This window comes from Anomaloglossus baeobatrachus, chromosome 4 (assembly GCF_048569485.1).
Source record: "Anomaloglossus baeobatrachus isolate aAnoBae1 chromosome 4, aAnoBae1.hap1, whole genome shotgun sequence".
In the NCBI taxonomy this organism is placed as follows: Eukaryota; Metazoa; Chordata; class Amphibia; order Anura; family Aromobatidae; genus Anomaloglossus; species Anomaloglossus baeobatrachus.
The window spans coordinates 600,884,442-600,896,945 of NC_134356.1; positions in this window are offsets into that span (position 1 = coordinate 600,884,442).

Consider the following 12,504-nt stretch of genomic DNA (forward strand, 5'->3'; position numbering starts at 1 on the left):
CTATAAAAAATATATATAAATATATAATATTAAAATTACACTATTAAGAACTAACTATTAAAAACTTCCTGTGACAAAAAGATTTTTTACACTGAAAAAGTATTAGATCCACGGAGGAGGAAGAGAGACAGACAAATACTACTGAATCCGTATTATACTCAAAGCTCCGGAGCGAGCGCTATACCAAAGCGTTGATCAGATCAGGTCACATAAGTTCAGACCGTGGGGAGATAGTTACTGCGCATGTCCTGCCAAGTAATTGGGTCACATAAGTTCAGACCGTGAGAAAAAGATTAGTGCGCATGCCCTGACCGGCAACTAAAGTGCAGGATTCTATCATATAGAAACCAAGTGACAGAAAACCCGAAAAACAAAAAATCCTGAGATAAAAAACAGTGCAGGCATATCATCCAATGCATCAAAAATGCATACGTAGCCCAAGAGAAGAAAAAGGTCATAATTAAATAGTCTTTCAATCATGTTTCAAGATGCAAAAAAGCCACTCGAAGAAACTACAAGGGAGGACAATCATGTATGTGAAAGAGCAGATGACTGATCAACAAAAAGGCAATCCCAAAACGGAATGGAACCAAAAATACAAAGTATCTACATAAAAGGATCACTCATATATATCAAGGATCACACCACACTAAAATTTTCATTAAAAGAAATAAAAATGCTTATAAAATACATTAATTAAAAACCTATGAGTATGGGTATAAATACAGAAATGAAAAAATCAATCAAATAAAAACAATAAAAATAAATATATAATTCAATAAAATAAATCCGTCACTTCATTAAGACCCATGGGACTAAGGGTGTTCAACTTGTAAATCCTAAAAGTTTCTTTTTTACTCAACATTTCAAACATGTTGGATTTACTCAACATTTCAAACCTGGTTTGAAATGTTGAGTAAAAAAGAAACTTTTTGGATTTACAAGTTGAACACCCTTAGTCCCATGGGTCTTAAAGAAGTGACGGATTTATTTTATTGAATTATATATTTATTTTTATTGTTTTTATTTGATTGATTTTTTCATTTCTGTATTTATACCCATACTCATAGGTTTTTATTTAATGTATTTTATAAGCATTTTTATTTCTTTTAATGAAAATTTTAGTGTGGTGTGATCCTTGATATATATGAGTGATCCTTTTATGTAGATACTTTGTATTTTTGGTTCCATTCCGTTTTGGGATTGCCTTTTTGTTGATCAGTCATCTTCTCTTTCACATACATGATTGTCCTCCCTTGTAGTTTCTTCGAGTGGCTTTTTTGCATCTTGAAACATGATTGAAAGACTATTTAATTATGACCTTTTTCTTCTCCTGGGCTACGTATGCATTTTTGATGCATTGGATGATATGCCTGCACTGTTTTTTATCTCAGGATTTTTTGTTTTTCAGGTTTTCTGTCACTTGGTTTCTATATGATAGAATCCTGCACTTTAGTTGCCGGTCAGGGCATGCGCACTAATCTTTTTCTCACGGTCTGAACTTATGTGACCCAATTACTTGGCAGGACATGCGCAGTAACTATCTTCCCACGGTCTGAACTTATGTGACCTGATCTGATCAATGCTTTGGTATAGCGCTCGCTCCGGAGCTTTGAGTATAATACGGATTCAGTAGTATTTGTCTGTCTCTCTTCCTCCTCCGTGGATCTAATACTTTTTCAGTGTAAAAAATCTTTTTGTCACAGGAAGTTTTTAATAGTTAGTTCTTAATAGTGTAATTTTAATATTATATATTTATATATATTTTTTATAGTAAATTTTTAAAGAAATAATGTTTTCTGGTCTTCACTTTTTATGATCCATCAGGACCTTTTATATAAATATTTTTTTTTTTATATAAATATATTTTATGATACACATATATTTACATAATTCTATGATACATATTTTTTTCACGTGTCTTTACACATTTAATTCTAGGTGTATACACATGTATATATAAATGAACATATTATCACTATATATATATATTTTTTTTTTTATATAGATAAAAAAATAGTCATATATATATATTTTTTCTTGTTAACACCCCTTCAGACACGCGAACATGCATTTTTCAGTATATGTTTTTTCTTGTGGCACTGGTGAACTCCTTGTCCGGTTCACCTCAAGTGTTTTAATCACTTTTTGGAGACCTTAATAAAGAGGTCTGTCCGATTCACACTTCTTCTTTTTGTTTCTGCTCTTTCTTGGTTCTTCTTTTCTTGATCTTTTTGTGGAACTATTGGTGGTGATCACCACTAGAATGGTGACTTGGTTTTTAGTTATAGGGCTATCACCCATATAAGGGTTCTAGTCCTTTTATAAACACATACACATACACTTTTGTCTTTTTTTTCTTTTTTTCTTTCTTTATTATGTTTTTATTTTTCTTTATTAACGTTTATAGATTTATTATTTTTTGCATAATAATATGTTATCCTTGAATATATGTGAATTTGATGTACTACTATGAATTTGCCATGTCATGCAGTTTGAGGATCTTCCCACTGATTTTTTTTTCTTTCAGTGGGCGTTTCTTTCCATCAGTTGTGTGTATATATATCTGTCATCTTCATGTATGTTGTACTTGTTGTTGATGCATTGGTCCTGAGGAAGAGGTTGTCACCTTGAAACGCGTAGACCTATAAAAGAATACTCATCTTCATCAACATTATACGTCTTCATTTGGCTGATGCGCAGCATTAACCCCTTTTCTGCCTTATCTTGTATGGACAATTTCTGTGTAATTGTTTGCTCAGGTTTCTCCAATAAAGTCCTTGAGAAGGACCTAGAATGATAACCAAGCATTATTTTGGAGCTCTAACATTGTCCTGATGAAATGTCCATCTTGATGAGCTGTTGAATCTGTAGACCGTCAATCACACTAGCCTTTCTTTTTTCAAATGATAGTGGAGCACCCCACGGGGCCTTGGGAAAATCCGTCAATGGGCCGGAGAGGGTCAGGGGATGTCACGGGTGGCCCTGCCTGGTTACATGACCCCGAGGTGTCCACGAAGGGATGGATGGTGTGATGATGAGGATAAAGGGGTTGAGGATGTTGGGAGTAGTTGTCTTTTGACGCCACCTGTGGTATGTGGCCAGGAGTTATCCGCCGTTGTTAGTAAGTCCTCTGGTGCGGATGGTGTCGCAGCTCAGATGGCTCCCCAAAGGTAGAGCCAGGCCCCAGGGGAGGATAATGGTGGTGGTAGTGGCCGTTGGCACCGGAGCGCTGGGCAACGCCGCCGGCAATGAAGGGCTGACTCAGTGGTTGCAGTTCAAGGTCTTTTACTCACAGTCCAGTTGTAACCCTTGGAATGACGGTCTCTGCCGTGATGGGCCCCAGCCCATCCCGAATAATTTGGAGGTCACCGCTGGTGTTGTGGATTATGGGCCCTTCCTTCTTGCACTTTCTGTGTGGATCCCTGTGACCTGGAGTGCTTGGGGATTCCTGTTCGGTGTTAAAAGTTTCCGTCCCGTCTGCAGGCAGCGCAAGTCGAGTTGGGGCCTGACTGTGATCATGACTCCAGGCTCTATATTGCTACTGTGCTCCAGGATCTTGTGGTGGCCAAAGCGACTTGAAATTTCCCTGTCCTGCGGATTCTGGTTGCGCAACTTGAAAAATATTTGACCCTAGGGCTCCGTACCCTGAACTGCGCCGGTCCCGAGGGAGCAACAAAGGTCTATCCTGAGCGACCGTATTTACTCCGTTGTCCCACAGCTTCCACTGGTAAGCTCTCTTGCTTCCTTCCCCAACCTGAGTCAGGCCACGACTCCCTGTGTTCAAGTGTCCTCCTCCCTCTGCCCCAGTGGCTGCTCCTCCCATCCCCGAGTTCCTGTCACTAGTAGGTGGAAGCCCAAGTGTTTGGTGGCATCCTTAAGACCCCACCCTAGCCCAGTCCCCAGTGGGGAGGGCAGCCTGCTGTGTATATACGGAATGTTTGGATGTGGAACCAGCACTGACCTCCTCAATACTCAGGATGATTACCGCACTTTAAGTGAGGTGCAGTACCCTGTGGCGACTGAAGCATCAGGGGTGCCACAATAGTCTAGGAAGTGCCAAAACAAGGTACTTGAAATAGTCTCTTTCAGTTGGCAAAACTTTAAGAAATTACTTCATGAGACCCAGTTTAATGCATAGAGGTGTGAATATAATGTTCTTTCTGTCCACAAGTGGCTCATGTACAATGTTTGGGTCACCAGGTTATAAAGCTCTTATAAATATGACTTTGGTCATCTTATTTGTCTATAACCTGAAACAAAAGTTATAGAACATCCTACCCATTAGGTATTCATTGGTGTTTTTCTGATCACAGTATGTAATGAATTGCAAACAGGGTTTTGAGCTATGGTTATAAAATAGGCAAACATCTGGTGCATGGTTATAGAGTCTCATCTTATGCTCTTGTTATCATTTATAGATTTAATAACTCTGAGTCTTTTCCTTGAGACTGTATATGTAATAAAACATAAAACTAATTAAAACAAAAAGCCAATAAAATATACACTATTCAATAACACTGGTGAACACAATTTTCATTGAGTTATATCGGACACTTATTTTTAACTAACTTTTGGCGTCTGAATCCAAAAGTGACCCCAATTTTTCTATATCACAATAAACGTTTTAAGCTACAGCATACCTTCTCATCTTTAACTCTATACACAATGTTCATACAATGGAAAATAAGGCAAAAAAATAACCTGAATGTATGTTTATTTAAAGCTGTTTTGTTCATACAAAGGATATATTATTACTTTAAGACAAACTGTATGCAAGTGGTAAAGTTAAGAAGCAGTTAAGATAAAAAATTCCACATAGCTTTTTCTGAAATTCTCAATAGGAAATTGAAAAAAAAATAAAATTTTCAATAGGAAATATAAAAAGAAATCAAGCCAGCAAGATTAGCTACCGAAACAAAAATTGCCAAAGACATTCAAATAAACCACTTTTTTTTTTATAACTTCATCAATGTAAAAAAAAAAGTATGGTATCGGCCCCATAAAAGATTACAACAGAAAAATTATTAAGGACAAAGAAGAGGCTGAGATATTAAACAGACTCTTTTAATCCATATTCACCAATGAACTGATTTTTCCAGGGATCATTCAACAAGGCAAAATTCAATGTTCCCCCGATATAACTAATTTAAAACAAGAAGAACTATGCCTGTGTCTGAGTAAATTAAACTTTGTCAAATCCCCTGGGCCAGATGGCATTCATCCATGGATATTGAGGGAATTGAGCTAAGTAATTGACAGACCGCTGTATCTTATCTTCTTAGATTCTCTTGTAAGGCTATGTGCACACACTGCGTTTTTTTTGATGCTGCATTTTTGTGCGTTTTTTAGCGCTAAAAACGCACAGAAACGCAGCGTCTTTAAAAACGCATGAAAAAAACGCATCTTAGTTTTAGAAACGCAACAAAACGCACCAAAACGCAGCTATAATAACAATTTGCTTTTCTCATTGTGTCTTTCAACATCCCATTGCACTCAATGGATGAAAAATGCGGTGAAAAACGCGGGAATAATTGACATGCTGCGTTTTTGTGGTCACCACAAAAATGCAACTGAAAAAAAACGCTGTGTGCAGACTGCAAAAATGAAAACTCATAGACTTTGGTGGGGAAAGCAAGGCATGCAGTTTTCTGGGCAAAAACGCACCCGAAAAACGCGCAAAAACGCCGCGAAAAACGCACTGTGTGAACTTACCCTAAGAGGGTGGATCAACGCAACTGCAGTCCAGTAAGCCTAAGGCTATGTGCAAACACTGCGTTTTTTGACGCTGCATTTTTGTGCATTTTTTAGCGCTCAAAATGCACAGAAACGCAGCGTCTTTAAAAACGCATGAAAAAACGCATTTTTTGTCTGCGTTTTGCTGCATTTTTTCTCACTGCGTTTTTCTGCGTTTTTTTTATCAGTGAACATTGCCATTAAAGATTGTTGGGAAAAAAAAAAGTCTGATGTCATTTCCTTCTTCCATATGTTCTTCATTCTCCACTAGTGTATGCAGGAGAGCAGACAGCTGCAGAACTACAAGGCTCAGCATGCTCCATCCAGGACTGTATGCTGGAGGGAGAGTCAGGGGGAACAGACCTACAAGGCTCAGCATACTCCATCCACTAGTGGATGCAGGAGAGCAGACAGCAGCTGCAGAACTACAAGGCTCAGCATCCTCCATCCAATAGTGTATGCAGGAGAGCAGACAGCAGCTGTCGAACTACAAGGCTCAGCATCCTCCTTCCAGGACTGTATGCAGGATTTCTTTGCCCCCCAAACAAAAAAAATGACGTGGGCTTCGCCATGTTTTTGTATGATAGCCGGGTACAGCAGGCAGGTACCGGCTGCCCCCAATCCCCAGCTGCCTATTTGTACCCGGCTCTGAACCAAAAATGTAGGGAAGCCCTAGTTTTTTAATTATTTCATGAATTTCATGAAATAATTAAAAAAAAAAAATGACGTGAGCTTCACCTAATTTTTGTGTCCAGCCAGGTACAACTAGGCAGCTGGGGATTGGAATCCGCAGTGCAGGGTGCCCATGCTTTCTGGGCACCCCTGCTGCGAATTGCAGTCCGCAGCCACCCCAGAAAATGGCGCTTTCATAGAAGCGCCATCTTCTGGCGCTGTAGCCAACTCTTCCACCTGCCCTGGTGACAGTGGCTCGCTGGGTAATAATGGGGTTAGGGATAGCTGTGTATTATCAGCTGGCCCTAAGCCCGAAATTCATGGTGTCACGCCAATATTAGACATGGCCACCATGAATTTCTAGTAAAGATAAAAAAAAACACAACACACAGAAAAATATTTTTATTAGAAATAAAAAAACAACACAATTAGTGACTCCATCTTTATTGAAATAAAGAGCCCCCCTCCGCAGTAATCCTGGGTCAAGGGTCCCGCGCCGTTCAATCCGGATCCAATATCATCGGATCGGTTTGCTGGAAGGAAAAGCGATCAGATGATGTGTCAGGTTCCAGGATGTGAATCACATCACACATCAGCTGATTGTATAAAAGCCGTTTATACAATCAGATGATGCATCAGCGCAAAAAAAAAAAATACTCACTGATGTGCTGATTACCGGCAGCTCCTGGAGCGATTGGAGGAGTCTGATCCCGTCCGATCGCTGCAGGAGCTGCCGGTAATCAGGGATGAAGTCTCCTGACGGCATCCGCTGATAGGTTAAACAGGCCGGGCACCGGCGTCACCCCGAGACTTATGATCAGCTGACGCGTCAGGTGACTGCATCAGGTGATCCATCGCCAGGTCCTGCAAGCTATCGGAGGTTTCCCGGCCGTCTGCACACAGCCGGAGCGGCGGTACCGGGAGAGGAGCTGGGAGCGGGCATGGCACCGGGAGTCTGCAGACAGGCGAGTATGACATTTTTTTTTTCTACTGTTCACTTTTGATTTCGCAGCTGCCTCCACCTCCCGCCCAGACATGGCGCCGCACGGCAGCATACATCCACAGGACTGGAGGTGGACGCAGCGGTGATGGTACCGGGAGGATTCACGCTTCTGTGTTTACTGACAGAAGGAATCCTCTTCCTGTACATGTCACTTTACTACCCACCTCTTGCGTTTATAGCTGCTTTTTTGGTCTTAGAAACGCAACAAAACGCACCAAAACGCAGCTATAACAACAATTTGCGTTTCATTGCGTCTTTCAACATCCCATTGCACTTAATGGATGAAAAATGCGGTGAAAAACGCGGGAATAATTGACATGCTGCGTTTTTGTGGTCACCACAAAAATGCAGCTGAAAAAAAATGCTGTGTGCAGAAAGCAAAAATGAAAACTCATAGACTTTGCTGGGGGAAGCAAAGTCATGCAGTTTTCTGGGCAAAAACGCACCCGAAAAACGCGCAAAAACGCCGCGTAAAACGCACTGTGTGAACTTACTCTAACACCTGTGGTGTGGGATGTATTTTAGGGCATTTTAAGAGATGACATGCAATCATATAATACAGAGAATATTATAGCTGATAACCAGCATGGATTCATAAAAGATACGTTTTGTCTAACCAACATGTTGGGGTTCTAACAGGAGGTAAGTGCAAATCTGCATATTAATAATGGAGTCAATGTGATTTATTTGAACTTTAGAAAGGTATTTAATACTGTGCCACATAACATTCTTTTAATGAAGTTCCAGAAGCAAGGACTAAGAATAACTATAAGCAGATGGGTAAAGAATTGGCTAAAAGAAAAAAAAAAGAGTAGTCATAAATGGTATATTCTCTAATTTCGTACACATGGTCCCGAACACGAGTTTTGCTGGGATACTCGTGTTACAGGTAGGGTCCAGTTCGAGTCCAGGGGCTGTAAAAAAAAGCACATTAGTAAAAAACATTATGATTATACTTACCGGTCCCACGATGCATCCTGCAGACGCTTTTGCTTCCAGGGCCGATCATTATCTTCCACTGCACTGCTTGTCACTTGGTAGTCTTCGGCTGTTTTCGGCCATGTTCGTGGTGACGTCAGGGTTCACCTGAGTCTATGGCTTAGCCATGGATTGAACTTTGACAGTCACTGTCAGCCTGCTTCTCACTCTGCAAACAAGAGAAATTTACGACCAGAGTCCAGGATACAAAAGTGAAAAAACTTTATTGGGTGGATAGGTGCGGAGCGGCACAAACAAGTGTGGACATAGGCAAGTGATCTTATCAAACTGCTAACAAGTCATAAATAATCCATACATATAATGGGCAATAATTGCATGTAAACCAATCTATGTATGTGTACAATCAAGTAGTCAACAGTCCACCAGGAAATCTGCATGAGATGTGAACCTTAATGCAGAAGGGTCCCGGGCCACGGCCACAGCTGCCTCCAACCCCCAGTTGCCTATTTGTACCCGGCTGGGAACCAAAAATATAGGGAAGCCCGTTTTTTTTAATTATTTCACTTATTTCATGAAATAATTAGAAAACAAATGACGTAGGCTTCGCCCCATTTTTGTGTCCAGCCAGGTACAACTGGGCAGCTGGGGATTGGAATCCGCAGCACAGGTTGGCCTGAGCTTTCTGGGCCCCACTGCTGCGAATTGCAGTCTGCAGCCGCCTCAGAAAATGGCATTTTCATAGAAGCGCCATATTCTAGCGCTGTATCCAACTCTTCCAGCACCTGCCTGCTATACCTGGCTAGCATACAAAAATATGGCGAAGCTCACGTCCTTTTTTTGTAGTTTTTTGGCAAAAAAAATAAAAAATGCTTCCCTGGATTTTCCATTGCCAGTGAAGGTAACACCAAGCAGTGGGGGTTAGCAGCCAGTAGCTGCTTGGATTACCCTTAGCTAGCAATACAAAAAATGCAGCGGGAGCCCATATATATTTTTTTTAATTATTTATTTAAATAACTAAAAATAAAATGTGCTTCCCTGTATTTTGATTGCTGGACATCACAGTGCTGTAAAAATAAATCTTTAAAAAAATGACGTAGCGCTCCGCGGTATTTTTGATTCTCAGCGCAGATAAAGCAGACAGCTATGGGTTGCCACCCCCATCTGCCTGCCGTTACCTTGGTTGGCAATCAAAATACAGGGAAGCCCATTAATTTTTTCTATTTAAAAAATAGTTAAAAAAAAAAAATGACGTTGGGTCCCCCATTTTTGATAGCCAGCTAGGGTAAAGCAGACGGCTGTAGCCTGAAAACCACAGCTGGCAGCTTTACCGTGGTTAGGGATCCAATGTGGAGGTCCCCTCAGGCTCTTTTTTATAATTATTTTATAAATTTTAATAATTACACAATAAAAGTAGGGTCCACCCAAATTGGATCACCAGGCAAGGTAATGCGGACAGCTGTGGTCTGGTATTCTCAGGGTGGGAAGGTCCATAGTTATTGGGCCTTCACAGCCTAAAAATAGCAGGCCGCAGGCACCCCAGACGTGGCGCATCCACTAGATGAGCCAATCCTGGCGCTTCACCCCAGCTCATCCCGTGCCCTGGTGCAGTGGCCAACGGGGTAATAAATCGGGTTGATACTAGCTGTAAAGTCACCTGAGATCAAGCCCAGCAGTTTGTGATGTCATGGCGTCTATTAGATACCCAACATCATAAACTGTCAGTACTAACAAAAAAAAAAATCGACAAAAGAAATTTATTTGAAAAAACAGTCCCCAAAACATTTCCTCTTTCACCAATTTATTGTAAGAAAAAAAATAAAGGGGTCCCACGACGACTCTGGACCGTCTAGAATATGGGGGGGAGACACTCAGGGAACGTATCCCCCATTTTCTAGGAGTGCGGACCCTTCATGTGAGGAGTGTGGGTGCAATGAATCTGCACTCACTCTCCCCGGGTCCACAGCAGCAGAGTCCATGTCGTAATGGTTGCTACCAAAGCTGCAATGCCCTGCTCATGAGGTAAGGGCATGCCTAATCAGGAGAACTACTGTAGAGGAAGCTCTGCTCACTGGTATATAGGTGCTCAGAGGTAATAATAGATAAAATTAGTGAGTAACCTCGGCACTCTAAATCTCCCATACTAAGTCAGTAAGTCACAACGGATAGTAATGCAAAATCACTCTTTATTGGTCCGTATTAAGAAAAAATTTTTTTTCATAAGCATATATGTTTTTGTCCAAAACAAGTTACAAATGACGTTTCGGCCTGAGCCTTCGTCAGATTGGACTTATCTGCATGTAATCATGAAAAATGACAATAATCAGTATCACATAAGAGTGAGAGAACAATAACATAAACTCGAACAATGTAGAGGTACAATTGGGATGCAGCAAAAAAATTGCAACACAGCAAGAAATGAAACACATGATACAAATGTCATAATACAGTACAAGGACAATATAGTAATGACAAATATGGGGTCAGAGTAGACTTAGACAGCTCTGGTACGAAAGAGATGTCAATCATAAAGTAACATGTGCAGTAGGTGTAGAGCTACAGTATGCATGGCAGAGCTAATGGGTAGACCGACCATAGAAAAAGAACGGAGAAAAAGTGGAGAAAAAGTGGAGAAAAAGTGGAGAATAAGTGGAGAATAAGTGGAGAAAAAGTGGAGAAAAAGTGGAGAAAAAGTGGAGAAAAAGTGATTAAGAGGAGAAAAAGTGGAGAAAAAGTGGAGCATAAGAGGAGAAAAAGTGGAGAAAAAAGTGGAGAAAAAGTGGAGAAAAAGTGGAGAAAAAGTGGAGATTAAGAGGAGAAAAAGTGGAGAAAAAGTGGAGCATAAGAGGAGAAAAAGTGGAGAAAAAAGTGGAGAAAACGTGGAGAAAAAGTGGAGAAAAAAATGGAGAAAAAGTGGAGAAAAAGTGGAGAAAAAGTGGAGAATAAGAGGAGAAAAAAGTGGAGAAAAAGTGGAGAAAAAGTGGAGAAAAAAATGGAGAAAAAGTGGAGAAAAAGTGGAGAAAAAGTGGAGAAAAAGTGGAGAATAAGAGGAGAAAAAAGTGGAGAAAAAGTGGAGAAAAAGTGGAGAAAAAGTGGAGAAAAAGTGGAGAATAAGAGGAGAAAAAGTGGAGAATAAGTGGAGAAAAAAAATGGAGAAAAAGTGGAGAAAAAGTGGAGAAAAAAATGGAGAAAAAGTGGAGCACCCTTTGGTACCTTTCATGTGGCACTAAGGGGTGCTTATCTTTGTATTTAGCCAAAAAAATGAAAAAAAAATGACGTAGGGTTCCCCCTAGTTTTGTAGCCAGCTAGGGTAAAGCAGACGGCTGCAGCCTGCAGACCACAGCTGGCAACCTCACCTTGGCTGGTAATCCAAAACTGAGGGCACCCCACGCTGTTATTTTAAATTAAATAAATAATTAAAAAAAAAAACACGTAGGGGTCCCCCAAAATTGGATCACCAGCCAAGGTAAAGCAGACAGCTGGGGCCTGATATTCTCAGACTAGGGAGGTCCATGGTTATTGGAATCTCCCCAGCCTAAAAATAGCAGGCCGCAGCTGCCCCAGAAGTGGCGCATCCATTAGATGCGCCAATCCTGGTGCTTCGCCCCAGCTCATCCTGCCCTGGTGCGGTGGCAAACGGGGTAATATATGGGGTTAATACCAGATGTGTAATGTCACCTGGCATCAAGCCCTGGGGTTGGTGAGGTCAGGCGTCTATCAGATACCCGACATCACCAACCCAGTCAGTAATAAAAGAAAATAGACGACAAACACATTTTAATTTGAAAAAACACTCCCCAATACATTCCCTCTTTAACCAATTTATTAGATTGAAAAACAAATCCAGGTCTGGTGTAATCCAAGGGGTTGCCATGACGATCCACACTGTCCCAGTCAATGAAGAGCAGGATGTTCCCCATTGGCTGGGAGAGCAATGCAGTGACCTGAGCTAACATCAATGGGTCAGCCCAGGTCACTGCAGGGCATGACAAGTGCTGCTGTCAGCGAGGTACATTACCTGCGCTGATCTCCAGCACACTGACAGCCCCTGTCACTGAGGTCAATCACCGGCGCCTTCCCCTCAAGTATCGCGAGAGGTCCGTGACGTCACCGCTAGTCAGTCTCGGGTCGGAAGCGAGAGGTGATGTGACAAGCGG